We start from the raw sequence: 17,142 nt of genomic DNA, 5'->3' as shown, positions 1-17,142 counted from the left end.
ATCCTATCCATCCTCGTCACACCCAATGCAAATCTTAGCATCTTTAACTCTGCCACCTCCAGCTCTGTCTCCTGCTTTCTGGTCAGTGCCACCGTCTCCAACCCATATAACATAGCTGGTCTCACTACCAGCCTGTAGACCTTCCCTTTCACTCTTGCTGATGCCCGTCTGTCACAAATCACTTCTGACACTCTTCTCCACACACTCTACCCTGCCTGCACTCTCTTCTTCACTTCTCTTCCACACTCCCCATTACTCTGTACTGTTGACCCCAAGTATTTAAACTCATCCACCTTCGCCAACTCTACTCCCTCATCCTCACCATTCCTCTGACCTCCCTCTCATCCACACACATGTATTCTGTCTTGGTGGTCCTACTGACCTTCATTCCTCTCCTCTCTATTGCATATCTCCACCTCTCCAGGGTCTCCTCAGCCTGCTCCCTACTATCGCTACAGGTCACAATGTCATCAGCAAACATCATAGTCGCCAGGGACTCCTGTCTAATCTTGTCTATCAACCTGTCCATCACCAGTGCAAATAAGAAAGGGCTCAGAGCCAAACCCTGATGTAATCCCACCTCCAGAAAAAATAAAAACTCCAGACAGCTGGAGGAAAAAACAAAATCTGCAGGGGTTCTGAGGCCATGAGACCACCCAGCTCCATGTAGGCATTCTACCCAACATAACTGATCTCAGTCAGTCCTCATGATTTTCATGGAAGAACTTGATGATGATGGTCATTTAACGTTTAACTATTCATTTTTTAGGAAGAAGGCAACACAGTGATTACCATTCTGGGCCCAAACCCCATGCAAAACACCTCTCTGAAGTTTGTGTGTTCTCCCTATATCTATGTGAGTTTATCTCCAGGTTCTCAGCTTTTCTCCCACATCCCATAAACCTGCTGAATGGGATGTGTGTGTGCCTGGGCCCTGTGCTGAGTTGTTTTCCCATCTAGGCCTGGTACCTTCCTTGTTCCAAATATTGCTGGGATCAGTTCTGGCCTCCTGTTGTCACAAGCAGGATTCAGAAGGTTTACAAAATGGTGTAAGATTGCTGTTGGGTTTATAAAGATGTGGATGGAATAATTTCAGTGCACTGCTTACTCAAGGAGGCCTGTGCATCCCATATCAGTAGAATCTTATTCCAGCAAGTGGTCCTCCATTTTCAGTAATTTTGGGATTGTTTGTATTTTGCTCGGCCTATTGTCAAGTGACTGTCAGGTCACAGCTGCCCATCAAAGCCAGAAAAATGGCATGTGCATGTACATTATATGGGGCTTTTTGAGATGGATATTCATATTTCTGTGTACAGGGTATGATAGGTAAGTGCTGTTAAATGTTATATCTTATTTTAGAAATCATTGTAAACAAAACAAAAGGGTAAAGAGTTTTCTGGTTTCCATGATATCTGTAACATATTGAAGAATGGCGCTGATATTCCAGCCCAATGCTGCTCCAAAGTTCTCAGGTGCCACATAACACACAGAGTTAAGAACGAACAACTCCTTCCACAAGTGCCGCCAAAGTGACAGACAGAGAATGGAGCCGTCAACACAAGCTTATATTTATTAGAATCAATTTATTTTAACCTGAAGGTCACTTTTGTTCAAGAAATACACTTTTCATTTTCTTTGATTTACATTATTTTCACTCTTGCCTCCGAAAATAACAGCTTCCTTCGTCTACACAAAGACGGCTGGATTTATGTTGGCAGACAGCAACTCTCTAAGCTTAAGCCCCTTTTTTATGGTTAGCATGGCCATTTTACTGCTGTTTGATTTTCAAAGTCAAAAAGAGGACAAAAGGAAAATCAGCATTCAGTCGTGCGGCTGTGAGGTTCCTTCTCAGCCTTCCAGTAACATCTGTAACATCTGGGTCAGGCCAGAATGAGTTCATCTCTGGGTGACGATTTGGCAGTCGACGATCTCACGACTGCCAGGCTAATGCAGATGTGCAGTGCCTTTGGGCATGCATTTTATCATTTTCTGTTTTGAACACTTTATAAGGGCTGACGGCTGCTTCTACCACCACTGATACAGTAGTTTTGTTGTCTGCCACTGTAATGATAGCTTATTGTTATTTTTATTTTATATTTGGCAATGCCTTTATCCAAGGTAAATTACAATAACAACATTTATTTATATAGCACGTTTTCATACAAATATTGTAGCTCAAAGTGCTTTACATGATGAAGAACAAGGAAAAAGACAAAGTAAGAATTAAAATCAGACAACACTGATTAACATAGAATAAATGTAAGGTCCGATGGCCAAGGAGGACAGAAAAAACAAAAAAAACTCCAGACAGCTGGAGAAAAAATAAAATCTGCAGGGGTTCTGAGGCCACGAGGCCACCCAGCCAGCCCCCTCTAGGCATTCTACCTAACATAAATGATCAGCCCTCACTGTATTCAGGGTTCTCATGGAAGGACTTGATGATGACGGTCACGTGGACTTCTGGCCTTTAATCCATCAATATAAGGACATCACGGTGCTTTGATTAGGTGGTGGTGGCGCAGGTCGCCACCACAGAAAACCGGAAAAAGAACAGAAGAGAGAGTAGGGGTTAGTACAGATTTTGGAGCCACCATGAATAATAATGACAATTAGTTGAATATGCAGAGCATCAGGATTAAATTAAAATGAAATTATGAGAAAGCCATGTTAAATTAATGTGTTTTTAGCAGTTTTTTAAATTGATCCACCATATCAGCCAGGCAAATTCCTATTGGCAAGCTATTCCAGATTTTAGGTGCATAACATTGTGTTAGTGAAACAACAAAGTCGGGGTCATCAGGTGCTATTGATAAATACAGTTGCATGTTATCAGCATAGCTGTGGTAGTTCACGTTATGCCCCAAGATAATCTGACCTAACGGAAGCATGTAGATCGAAAAGAGCAGCAGACCCAGGAAAGAGCCTTGTGGAACACCACATAGCATATCATTTGTCTTTGAAGTATAATTACCACAACTAACAAAGAATTTTCTACCTGTCAGGTAGGATTCAAACCAATTTAAGACACTGCTAGAGAGGCACACCCACTGACCAAGGCGATTTCAATTTAAGGAAACAATATATACACTAGGCAAGTGTTATGCACAGGATCCTGTTATTTAATAAGGGTGGGCCCATTGTGGGGTTTCAAGAACAGTAGGCAGCATCACGTGAAGCTCTGATTTTGTGTCCCTGGTCCAAAGGTTGAGTAGAAACTGACCCAGAAGTGACTGAAAGGGCAGAAGAGGAAATTCTATCAGGCTGGAGTTGAGACTTCTGGCCAGATAGCCTGTGAGCTTAGATTCAGAAGTGTCAGTAAGAGGCAAGAGCTCAGTTTGCTTCAGAAAGAGAGACAAGATGTGGCAGAAACGTTCAGGAACTATGCAGAGGAGAACTATTTCTGGATATGGTGATGATCACACTTACACACCTCCTGTTGCTAGTGAGGGACAAAACTGATAGACCAATCAGGTCAAAAAGTTTACTTGCTTTACTATTACTTGCTTCTTACCATTATTCCTCTTGTTTGGCACGTTCAGGATTTTTGGTCCCTATATTTGGCCTTCTGGCTACAACAGTAATAACAGATAAATTGGTTCTTTTCTCTCACATTGTCTCATTTTGGGTTTTCTAACTGGACCCCAGTTTCCCTAACATCCTTAAGATATGCATGTCACGCTAACGGGAAGCTGTACGCTACCTTTTTTTAACTCTCCCTATGATGAATTATCACTCCATGTATGACTGGTTCTTCTCATATTGCACAATTTTGTCAAAATCCTTAACTACATTAAGCAGTTGGTGATGAATGGATAATGGATGCATGAGATTAGCAAATATATGTGTTTGTCCTCTGATAGGCTGTCTTTTCAGTAAGAGCTGGTTCCTTCCTTTTTCCTAATGTTACTGAGAGGCTGTAGTTGATATTACAATATAAACTAAATTCATTAGATTTGATAATGCATGGATGGAAGAATGACGAAGGATAAACATTTGCGTGTATTGGTATAAGCATTGTGACAGATTCTTCCTCTTAAAGAGGTCTTGGGCACCTTTCAGAAGATGACCTGTTGAGAGCACTGAATTGTGATGTGTCTAGACAGTTTCTGTCTAAATGTGACCCTAACAATCTCCTCTATCCTAACCTAACCAAAATTTCACTCTACATTTTAACAATAACTACAAGATACTTAATAGCAGGGCTGGCTCGAGACATAGGTACCAGAATAGTGGTGCCATGCCTTTTTTGGGGGGCCTCAAAATGTTGTTTCATATCTGATTGCAAGAGTGCCAGTCTCCAATTGGGCAGGTCATTGATTAAATATCCTTCAGCTCGTCGATATTCTGTGCTATGGTGAGGGTGCCAATCTCCAAGGGGAAAATGTTCATTCATTCTTTATGCAATCAGGGGCATGCCAATCTCCATGGGGTGCCAACACATACATCCCCCATCAAGTTTATCTATGGATGAAGCCACGCATATCTAAAAGGGGGACTTCCCTTTTGAATGTCTCTTTTTGGGCGCTTGTAACCAATTTTGCCTAAGCACACAATGTACCATGGAGTCGGCCCTGCTTGAAAGAATTTTTAATGAGCATTCAGTAGATGGAAAAACTAATTGTTTTACTAGTTTTAGGATTTTCCATTACTTTTAAAGTAAATAAATTCACAGGATATGAAAGTCACCAAGAGTAGTGATCCATGTGTCATACTCACTCAGCCTCAGCAGGACTGGAGAAATCAGAAGTAAAATTCAGATTTGAGATGGCCATTTTTAGAACAGCACATTACAGTCTAAAAGAAGGGAGTAAAGTTGGTAATTTCCATTCTTCGGTACAAAATGCTGCCCAAAGATCTATTTGTGAGTGACCTAAGGAGCTCTGTTTCCGATATATTTATGTTATATTACCTGTTAGCCTTCCTTCCTAGTGTAAGAAAACAGTAAACATCTTTTTTCATTTTACTACACAGATGCAATTGAAGTCAAATTCATAGCATAATCCATTCAGCCATTTAGTGAGCTCATCTAAACAAATGTTAGGATCAAGGAGAGCCAGTATCAGGCACAATCCAGAAATGAGGGCACACCCACAATCACTCCCACGCGGCCTGTTTAGAGTAATCAGTGAAGGTTCTCCATGCAAATCTCGTGCTCCTGTTATGAACCACTGGGCTCCCAGAATGTAAACATGAGTCCTTATGTCAAACATTAGAACAATCTAGACGAGAACAGGCCATTCAGCCCAACAAAGCTCGCCAGTCCTATCCACTTATTTCCTCCAAGAAAACATCAAGTTGAGTTTTGAAAGTCCCTAACAAAGAATGGAAAGCAACAATTCAAGCTGGGGAAGTAAAACTCTGTTGGCTCAAGTGACGAATGAAGCTTCACACTATGACACATAATTCTCTTGAGCTCTTCTACATTATGCTGTCATGAAATGGAGTGTTCACAAAAGGCTGAATGGGTGTTAGGCACCCAAAAACAAGCCGAGAAGCAGACCAGGATCTTCATCTAGCCAGCCAGTAAGAGGCTCACCATAACTGAGCTAGACCCCAAATACTTCCTGCTGACTTCAGACCCAAAAATTGGGAGCTTGTAAAAAAATAACACAAAACATCCCCACAAGAGGGCGGATAACTGTCAATCCCCACCTTGTGAACAAAATGGAATCTTTATAAATTGAACATCACTTTATCTAAAATAGTAAATTACTCAAAAATGTCCTACAGAGGTAGCTAGATAGATAGATAGATAGATAGATAGATAGATAGATAGATAGATAGATAGATAGATAGATAGATAGATAGATAGATAGATAGATACTTTATTAATCCCAAGGGGAATTTCACATACTCCAGCAGTAGCATACTGATAAAAAACAATAAAAAAAATAAAAAAACTATTAAATTAAAGAGTGATAAAAATGCAGGTATAACAGACAATAACTTTGTATAATATTAACTTTTAACGTTTATCCCCCGGGGTGGAATTGAAGAGTCGCATAGTGTGGGGTCTCCTCAGTCTGTCGCTGAAGCTGCTCCTCTGTCTGGAGATGATCCTGTTCAGTGGATGCAGTGGATTCTACATGACTGACAGGAGCCTGCTCAGCACCCGTCGCTCTGCCACGGATGTCAAACTGCCCAGCTCCATGCCAACCTCACCAGTTTGTCCAGGTGTGAGGCGTACCTCTTCTTTATGCTGCCTCCCCAGCACACCACCGCGTAGAAGAGGGCACTCACCACAACCGTCTGATATAACATCTGCAGCATCTTATTGCAGATGTTGAAGGACGCCAGCCTTCTAAGGAAGTATAGTCGGCTCTGTTCTCTCTTGCACAGAGTATCAGTATTGGCAGTCCAACAGAGCAAAAAAAGGTGAAAGGTCTTGCAAAAAAGGCAATCTAGAGCAAACAAGTCCCAACACACAATAAGTAGACAGAATCCTTACAGGAGAGCATTTACCAAAACCAGTAACTCCAAAATAAAACAGCAAGACTCACAGAACTCCAAAATGATCTCCTGCTCTTGAGCCTTCTCAGCTAACTTAAATAGGCAGAGGGAGGGTTCCAGAGTCGTGTCATCAGAGTGACACATTTGTAAAGATAGTACATAATTACCCAAGTATAAACAAAATTGCCAGAAGTGACATACAAATAATCATACAAAGATAATAAAGCCAACAATAAAATATATAAACACACATTAATAAATAATATATGCAAGAAAAACCGGTGTACCCAGAGAAGCCAACAAAGACATTTGGAGAATGTACAGCTTCTTCACATTTGACTGAGCAGGGGCTCATCCATTCCGTTGATGCTGTGACATATTATGCTAACCGCTAAACCAACATGCCATGCCACAATGGCAGGGTAATGGCAAACAGAATCACTCGGAACATAGAATTTCTATCTCTGTTGGGAGTTCGAGATCTATAAACTACAGCATCATGCTACCCATGATGTGATCAATTAAGGGTGATTCCTCTTATACATTATTTTATAAAAAAAATTGTCTACATCACAACAACACAATGAATGAGGTCAAGCCATTGTTCCTTTTCAGTAGTAAGGCAGTGTAGTGGATGCAAGAGTTTGTCTATCAATGTCATCCACGAACATCAGTGACATTGTAGAAATCTGATCCATTAGCAGTTTCAGTGACAGGCCTGGAGTCTTGCCATCTTCTTCTTTTCTAGCCTTTGAATTCATTATCTGTGTCCCCAGTAGACTGTCTTCAGTATTATCTTCTAGTCCAGCCTTCTCAATATTAAACAGAACAGGTAATAAAAGATGCCACATAAGATTTGAATGTGTAATTGAAATAAGCTACATATTGCTTTCTAATTTTAGCATCCATACAATGAGGAATGCTATCAGTAACCGTTTGTCATGTGGTCCCCCATGACCTTGTGCACAGTGCAGTGCGGATGATTAAAGATTAGGGCAAAAGACCAATTCCTTTAACACAACAAGATAAATGACCCCGTTTGAAAGTGCCAGAAATGGCTTCTAGCAATTAAAGAATTGTGCACCAGAGTCTGTATTCTGTTTGGCAAAGGGAATAAACCTCAGGGAAAATTTATTTAGCAAAATCCCCTCCCAACCTCCTTGACGTGATGAAATGCAAATAATTATACAATTAAATCTTGGGGTGTTGGGGTGATCAGCGCCAATCAATACTTAGAGTTAGCAGTCAATTCAGAACTACATTTTTAATCAAAGTATTGATGAATTATAGACAGAACTGAGAGGATAAAAGGACCACTTCAGCTTCCCACTTTCATCTGCTACGAAGAATTGTTACACAAATTCTGCAGCAAATGTGGGCCATTGGCATTGATTTTACATGAAATACAAGCTGCTGTCTTGTCAAGCTGTCAAAATGGAGATCGGACAAGATTACACAGGTGATTAGTGTTGGAATCGAAAGGTCTTGCTCTCAAAATACATTTTTAAAATCTCAGATAAATAAATCTTGTGCTTCGTTTGTTCTTTAATACATTTTGTATTGAATGAAAACAAAGTTTACTACATGCATGCTTTTACAGAAAAAATGGAAACAATGCAAAAATCCAAAGTGTGCTTCTCTTACAAGTAAGCATAATGTACGTGTCCTAGCTGTCAGCATCCATTACACTATAAACAATTAACATAATAAAATGCTGTCTGCGTGTCTAGTCCCTCAGAGCAATGTGATTGGTCAACAGCTTCCAGTGTGTCCAGGGTAAGAGACAGGATTGTTCCCTGGGTGCTCCAGTATCATACGCCAGAATGTCTGACATATAGTCCCTAAGCCTCACAAACTGCTGTCTGTTGGTAATGTAGTTCATAATTTAGGAGTTTGTGGGCACAGTAAGATGCATAGCCTTGAATGTTTTCCACAGTCAATGTAACATGTAGATAAGAGCATCCTCCACATCCATTTATGTATGATAGGCACTCTGCAGAGGATCAAGATGCTCTAAAACCAGGTGTTGGAGCTGTTTCAGGACCTTCTGCTCAAAGGTCTTCATGATGTATGAAGAGTAACTGGTTTGAAGTGCTTGGGATTACTGGAATGCACTTTCTTTGGCACTGGGACTACACCGGATGTTTTCTACAGATGGGGAACCTTCCCGGTTAAAAGGAGAACAGGTGCTAAAGATTCCCACAGAGCTGACTGGCACGTGTTTTCAGCACACTGGACCCTGCAGTCTTGTTCATGCAGAGATTCTCCAGCTGTCTCCTAACTTCATCAGCAGAGGCAGACAGTCCAGGAAGTGGAAGGGGGCAGGAGACCACAGGTGTGATGTCGTTGTAGGAGAAATTTGTGCAGGCTGAAGATCCTGGAACCTCCTTGGCTTACACACAGAGGCTAGCAGTGTTGGGGAAGGGCAGGACTGACAAGAATGAGTTAAACCTGTCGAAGAATGGTTTGGTTCATTAGCTTTTTTCTTGTCCCTGTTTTTGTTCTGTCGTGGTGAAAAAGGAGCTGAGCTGTAAGGCAAAGCTCTCAATTTACCAGTCGATCTACGTTCCTACCCTCACCTATGGGTAGTGACCGAAAGAACGAGATCGCGAATACAAGTGGCTGAAATGACTTTCCTCCGCAGGATGTCTGGGCTTTCCCTTAAAGATAGGGTGAGAAGCTCAGTCATCCAGGAGGGGCTCAGAGTAGAGCCGCTGCTCCTCCGCATCGAGAGGAGTCAGATGAGGTGGCTCGGGCATCTGATCAGGATGCCTTCTGGATGCCTCCCTGGTGAGGTGTTCTGGGCACATCCAACCGGGAGGAGGCCCTGGGGAAGACCCAGGACACGCTGGAGGGACTATGTCTCCCGGCTGGCCTGGGAACGGCTTGGGATTCTTCCGGAAGAGCTGGAAGAAGTGGCCGGGGAGAGGGAAGTCTGGGTATCTCTGCTCAAGCTGCTACCCCCGCGACCCGACCCCAGATAAGCAGAAGAGGATGGATGGGTGGATGGATGGTTTTTGTTCTTGCTAATATTATTTTATAGGATTTGTTTATCACATTGAATTGTAGGTCAATAAGCTTAACAGATTCTGCTACGCAAACTGAAAGTTAAAGCAATTTGTAGAGACTTTTATGCTACCTATCTAGTGATTTTTTCCATGACTGTTGTTAATTTGAGTTTTTGTTCTTCTTTCACTCCATTGTTGTTTTATTGTGTTATCAGATCACCTGTGATGTCCTCCTAACATGATAGGTAACAATGTGACCTCTCAGGTTCTTTTGTTAATCAGAGATAGGGGAAATATTAAAACCAGCCAGGTAACCGAAATCTGTAGCATCCTACTTGTCTCACTGTCTGTATTGTACCTTGTGTATTTAGCCCTAAGGACCTCTAATGGCAGGTTGCTCGATGATTGGCATTGACTTTACTTTCACTCCTTTATTTCATGCAAGTTTACCAACAACTGAAGTTTCCACAATGTGTCCTTTCTGCCTTTAAGGAACATCAGCTAGACAAGGAATAACCAATTAGCACTCAGCTGCTCTGGTAATTAATAATCACTGAGAGGCACTGAGTTTTTATATAGAAAGTACATTTTTGTATAATAACAAATAGTAGCAAAATTATCAATACAAAGAATGATACAACCTGTATGCAGAACTCATTCAGTCCCAGACGACAGTCCCCAGATAACCAAGTTCCTTAGTTATTAATTATGTATAGTAAATCGAAAAGTGTCTGTGACATATCACAAAGTGTCATAAAAGCAACAAAAGACTCCAAATAAACTAAAAACATGAACTGTTAATGGAACTGAAGTGCACACATTTGGCTTACTATCCTCTCACAAAGCAGCTAACACTTTTACAGTTTCTCAAATCACAGGAATGTTATTACACAAGCTCAAAGCCAATTCCCATAGGGATCAAAAGCTGCACAAAGCTTCAAACAGACTTGTGTAAAACATTCTGAAGTCCTACGTGGCTTTCTAGCTTTCCCAGAATGCACTTCACTCCTATCCAGTTTGACAAGTTTTTTCAGACCTAGGATGTTTATCTGAAATTGTCGCTTGAAAACAGTAAAACATCCCCATACAACTGTCAAGGTTTTCATTCTTATATTAACAAGACTTCATTTTTTTAAAGATTTTATATTTAACTATTGAGATTGATTTCCATGTCAAAGTGTGTTTACAGCATGTACATAATTCTATGATTTTTTTTGCTTTATTTATACTGCATTATAGTTATAGTATGTATGACTGTTGTAAAAGTACTCAGTGAAGAAGGCTGTACTAGAGTAAACTCAAGTGAATCAGGCCGCTTTCTTTCATATGAAAAGTCAGTTCTCTGGGTGGTTGTCTATACAAGTAAGTCAGATGAATTCAGATCTTTATTAAAGGTGAGCTCATGCATGAGGTCTGATATTTCCGTGGAATATGTTACCTAGCAAACTTTTTTTCCATTTTTTCCTGATGGTGGCATGGTGGCACACAATAAAAAAACAGGCGTTTCGTTTATAAAATTTTGGACTTGAGCGTGAAAATATTTGCACACCAAAAAAAGCCACCCAGAAACATAGACATATGGAGTATGCTAATCAACCTCATACATATGCAGTTATGATGCTGCAGAACTTCATTGGCTGGGAGTGCAGCCTCCCTGTTAATGTATCGGCCACCTCCATTCAAGACTATCTGGCTGCACTCCACAACTGAGTTCTAAAGGGTCAGGTAAAGGTGTAAGGAGCCAGGGTCTCAGCGAGTAGCCGTTATTACTTGACACATGTAATGACATGATTGCCGTAACAATGGTTATTAGTACAGGCCATATGAATAACTGAGGGTTCAGCTTGTTACCTTACCACCCTTCCAGCCACAATGTCCGTCAAATCTGCTTTGCCTCAAAATAAATGAATCTGGTTGGCCCTGGCCACTTGTCTCATCTTGGCAGCACAGATGATTTGTGTGATAATGGACTGTATTGCTTATGGTTAACAAAGGCAGCTTTATTCTCATTAGGTGCCCTTATTGCAGTGTGAATGCAGTAAACTGCTCTGATTATGTTAGGAGAACTGGAAACTGCTGCAAATTGCCATTTTATGTTGGAAAAAATAATGTTATGTTTCATGCATGTATACACCCACACCGCAGGACACCGAATGTAGCACCTAGTCAATAGGTTAATGGCTTCCAGCAGGGCAAACATGACATAATACAATACAATACAATGCAATTTATTTTTGTATAGCCCAAAATCACACAAGAAGTGCCACAGTGGGCTTTAACAGGCCCTGCCTCTTGACAGACCCCCAGCCTTGACTCTCTAAGAAGACAAGGAAAAACTTCCCCAAAAAAAAAAAATGAAAGAAACCTTGAGAAAGGCAATTCAAAGAGAGACCCCTTTCCAGGTATAGTAGGTTGAGCGTGCAGTGGGTGTCAAAAAGAAGGGGGTCAATGCAATGCAATACAATACACAGAACAGAACAAATCCTCAATACAGTATAAAAATACAAATTTTAGAAGTACATAGCAGAATTTAACAGTAGATGATATCACATAATATGATTTGGATTTGTTTAGAGTCCTGGAAACTTCATCCATCAAGCTGCCTCCCCCATTTGTCCATTCCACGGCTGAAACAGCGCCGGGCCAATCAATCCGATGAAAGGACCCCAATTTTCCCACGATTCCTGCGATCCTCCATTAGGGATGACTTTACCTTAGGCAGGCAAAACAACTCGGCAGGTGGGCCGTGGCATCAAGTGCCACATTTTAGTACCGAGAAGAGAAACAGAATAATGAAGCATGGCTCAGATATTCCTGACCTGTCGGCCAGTTCCCTGAGAAATAACAGCATGTAGCCAATTTAAACTTTCTTCAATGTGAATACACAGAATTGGACCTCTTAAAAGGGAAGTAAATGTCTAGTCTACATCATATTTGTTACTTTTTGAGCTGAAATATGTTTGTCATGTCAACGGCCGTTATAATAATGGCTTGGCTTATGTATTATTATATGTTCAAGTCATCATTTAGCTGCTTTGGCTGCATTGTTTTTAATTCTGACAACACTAAACTTATTATGGCCTAAAAAAAAAGTATATCACTCTATACAGCAAGGCAGCAAATGTTTACCACTTGTATAGGAAAACTTATGGTTGCATCTGCTAGTATTGTGTTATTCATCTATAGAAATTAAAACAAAAAGAAATGCCCGAAGAATCATCTTCTATAATATTCTTAGCTATATTGGCGAGCATCCGGCGAAGGTGGGCTATAAAATAAGATGGTGTGATTGATTCAGGGGGTAAAATTCCCATAGATAAAGACAAGCAAATCACAAAGTACTGTAGATCATACCCTGCAAAAGCATTAAAGATTCATAAGCTGAACACCTGTGACTAATTTCCTGCTCCGCATTTCAGCAAGCGGCATTCTTTCATTGCTGGGACACACGCATTAGTAGTGAGGCGTCTTTCTAAAACAGCGAATTTGTCACAATTCTTTTTCTTCAATAGCTTTTCTTCTTTGAGTGCTGATACATCCGTGTGTTTTCATGTGCTGTTTCAGAGTGTCTTTTTGTGATTCTTAAAGTTACTATACATTCAAAACTACCGGAGAAGGCTGAGCTACCATGGTGCTTTTTCTTTCTACTTTTTGTTTAACATTTGCTGTACAGAATTTATAATGGGCACATATCAAGCAAGCAAAGACATAATTGTCTTCCTACAAAGGATCAAAATGAGTGAAAACCAATACTGATTTTTGTTGTGAGTGGTATAGGAAATTGACTTCTTTTATGTGGTTTGTGCTTTGCACCTTCAGGATGGCCATCAGCCCATAATTTAAACCTAAGTGAGGGTGCCCTTCTCTACTTTCTTTAGGTGCTGTCCACAGTTATACTTAGGTGGGATGTGCAGGTGGCATGTAAGAGCCCTAAATTCCCTTTTGTGGGTTGCAGTGTATACTCAAATCAGACCGTACTAATCCTCTTGAGCCCAATCCTAAAGAATGGGTATATGAGAGTTGACAATTGAATGCTGTGTGACAGATAGGGGCACTGTCGTCCCTTTGAACCCTCAGATCAGATGCAGACACCAGATAAAAGTCCAAAGATGAATATTTATTATAATAATAAAGTGCACAAAGCACCACTTCTCCACAATGCTCCAATATTCAATTAATCAATCCTCCATTCCCAGACGCGTTGTCCCTCTGCCACCCGACTCAGCTCGTCTGTCTGGGATTTCCGATAGTTCCTTTTATAGTCCCTGTGTTTCTGATCCTCTCAGTCCATGTGATTCTTATCACTTCTGGGTCAGATCAAAACTCTTCTTCTTCATCCCTGAAGTACGTCATTTCCTCTGTCCCTGTGACCAGGATGTACGTACTTCCGAGTTATAGGGCAAATACAAGTGTCTGAGCCTCCCTGCAGTGTCCCCTTGCAGCCCCCATGGTATCCAGCAGGGCATCATGGATATTGGAGTTTTCCTTCACAGCCCTGCTGGAATTCGGGGCACCTCCATGCTGCCGGAAGGGCTCCATCTGGTGGCGTGGGGGTATTGGCCGGGATGAATGGCCAGCCATATCTCACAGCTGACATTGATTTAGTGGGGTGCCAGGTAAATGCACTCAAGATTGTACCTGGATTGTTTGTGAAGGGCTTCAATAGGAACGAGGAGCATATAACACCCTCCTACTTTTGTTTTTTTTCTTCTTTTTTTTTAGTAATATTTACTCAGTAAGGCCCAGTACTTCTAGCTGGCTGTATGAGAAACAATATCAGGCATCATGGAGTTCATTTCTGAAAAATGGGCACTTCCTGTTCATACTGGGTTAATTCAACAAATCCATAAATCACTCATATAAAAAATGAATTGAGTCTAAGTCTTAAATGATTTGACTCATGGTTTGAGAATGGACCGAAGTTATTTGGTACTAGCTATGATACCTGTAAATAACATCAGTTTGAAAATATTTGTTGTCTCCTAGCCTCTGTGCCCTACATGAACCTACATGTGTGTACCTGCAGCATTTCTCCTGCACCTCTTCTCGGTATGCTCTGGTGTCTTAACCTCTCTTGCCTGGCACTTACTGTAAAGCCTGCTCACCAGTCATTTTGTAGCACCTTGCTCACCAGTGGTTAATGGGTCCCCATTACTCACTATGAAAACAGCAGTCATACTGTTGTGAATACTTCCCATGAGTTAGGTTGCACGATGCTAGTAATCAGTGACCTAACACCTGTTGTGAGTTGTGTGGCTTTGCTGTCATTAAAATTCTCCATGTAATTCTGACAATCAGGAAATTGAACTTCACACCCCTAACGTATCATTTCATCACTTCTACCACTGAGCAACCAAAGTGAACGTGATCAATGAGACCAAAACCTAACTGACCAATCAGACTGACACAGCAGCCAAAGCAAAACTAACCAATCGGAACAAAGTAAACTTGACCAATCAGATTTATTGAGTAACCAAAGTGAAGCTGACCAATCAAATTGCTCAGAGGAACTAGACATGCACACATATAGTAGAGTTTTATAATACAGTAGATAGATAATCTAGAAGGAGAGTTTAATATGCTACAAAAGGCTTACAGGAATTAAAAGATTACTCGATATCATGTCCAAGTGCTGTGAAGAGAGCTCTAAATAAACACATTTGAGTCGTCATGATTTGAATTGTAATTAAATTCTTTTTGTCCAAAGTACTGCACTGACACACTCGCATCTCTTAAAATCTATGGAGATAAAGAAAAAGTGTCATTAGCAGCAGTCATTGTCTATAAAACATTTGTTACGTTGCCTAACATCAAAAATATTACCGAAGTTGAAATATTAATACTTAACATAAAACACACCCAGATACCTCAGACTTAGATGTTTTATAATATGCACTGAGAAAAAAAGTACATTTCTCTCCAGTTCATGTCAGATGATGTTTAAAAAAAACGTTCATTTTGTATAAGTTGCATTGGAGTTTGGTTAGTTAGTCTACTTCCTTCTCAATGCACTGATTATTATTATTAAAGAAAGATTAAAGAGGACATGCAGCAGACTAGACTTCCAGTTGACCCCTTACAAGCGAGTGACTATGGCTCCCAGACCATGATTCTTTCCCGCCTTACACCCAATGGGATGGGCACTGGCCCCCTGTGATACAGTTTTGGAAATAAGCAGAATCATTCCATACTTTTATTGTCAAACTCCCTCAGTTCAGTTCAGGGAGAGATTCTCTTCTAGGCAGCCTTTGTGGGGCACCAGTCCATTACAGTGTAAAACTGATTAAGGGAAAATTGTTACATTTTTAAATTAAAACGACTCACTAACTAATAATTTCTTGTGCCAGTGAAAGAGAGAACTGTAATCTACTGTATCATACAACTGCCAGAGATCTGCATTCCCATTTTACTGCCAAAGCAAGAATGTTAAGTTTTGGCTAGTCAGAGTCTATCCTGACAGACCTGTGTACATTAAACAGGACACAGATATACTGTGGTGATGAACCCTTAGATGACCGCTACTGCTCAGACGGTGACAGAAATATACAACTGAAGGGAATTGATCAACATTTAGAACAGTGAAAGGTTTTCTGTTTTCCTGGAACACTAACAGTAAAATACAATTAACACCACAGATGACGTAAATGTCTTATAGCTTGTTTCTCTGTGAAGATTTTCAGACCATGAGTGAACGCTGCAATGTTTGAGTAATTTAAATCACAAAAACAACAAGTAGAGTTACTTGAAAACACACATTTGTTCTGGCTCAGGTCTGATCATAAGCTTGATAAACATATTAAGCACACAGCAGTTTGGTGGGTTTAACATTTTAGCTGTGATTATTATAACATCTTACAGTAAAATGTCACATTTTCTGACACTTTTCAGTTTTAGTAGATTTCTTTCTCTGGTTATTCACAGATGATCATGTTTACCTCTTTTATGCCTGCTTAATGCCATTTGTGGTTAATAATTCATTGCATACCTATTATAATCCAATTATGTTTTTATTCAATATTTTACACATATTATGCCTATCCCATCCTCTGCCACCTATAGCGTTAGATTGGTAGTAAAATGTTGACTTTGGTATAGATACCAGCTTTTGGACCTCAGTAGTGGTACCAAAATGATACTGAAACAATTGATAAACAACACTTCCCCTGTCTCACAGCAGCTTTTTTTCCCCAACTGCTATACTATCCATCCATTATTCAACCCGCTATATCCTAACTACAGGGTCACGGGGGTCTGCTGGAGCCAGTCCCAGCCAACACAGGGCACAAGGCAGGAAACAAACCCCGGGCAGGGCGCCAGCCCCCCGCAGGGCACACGCACACACTAGGGACAATTTAGAATCGACAATCCACCTAACCTGCATGTCTTTGGACTGTAGGAGGGAGCCCACGCAGACACGGGGAGAACATGCAAACTCCACTCCAAGCGAACCCGGGTCTCCTAACTGCGAGGCAGCAGCGCTAACCACTGCGCCACTGTGCCGCTGCTATACTAACCTCTACAAATCATCCCAAATCACGGGAAGAGGAGTCCCCCTTGGGGTCTCCAGCACGATTATACAAATATATGCTTTCAAAGGGAAATAAATTTAATATGTGTATTACATTGAGGAGGGGGATCCCCTTGGAATTCCGATCGCACTAATAAATGGCTTGAACAGAAGATA

General features: G+C 40.8%; 1 protein-coding gene across 16 annotated transcripts in view; it reads left to right on the top strand.

Moving 5' to 3' along the window:
* Positions 1 to 17,142, top strand: part of nrxn3a (neurexin 3a) — a 1,597,612-nt gene that overhangs the window by 1,473,629 nt on the left and 106,841 nt on the right. The gene's annotated exons all lie outside the window — the stretch shown is intronic.

This window comes from Polypterus senegalus, chromosome 18, assembly GCF_016835505.1.
Source record: "Polypterus senegalus isolate Bchr_013 chromosome 18, ASM1683550v1, whole genome shotgun sequence".
Classification (NCBI taxonomy): domain Eukaryota; kingdom Metazoa; phylum Chordata; class Cladistia; order Polypteriformes; family Polypteridae; genus Polypterus; species Polypterus senegalus.
Note: the sequence above shows the minus strand (reverse complement) of the source record. Positions and strands in the feature narration are given on the sequence as shown.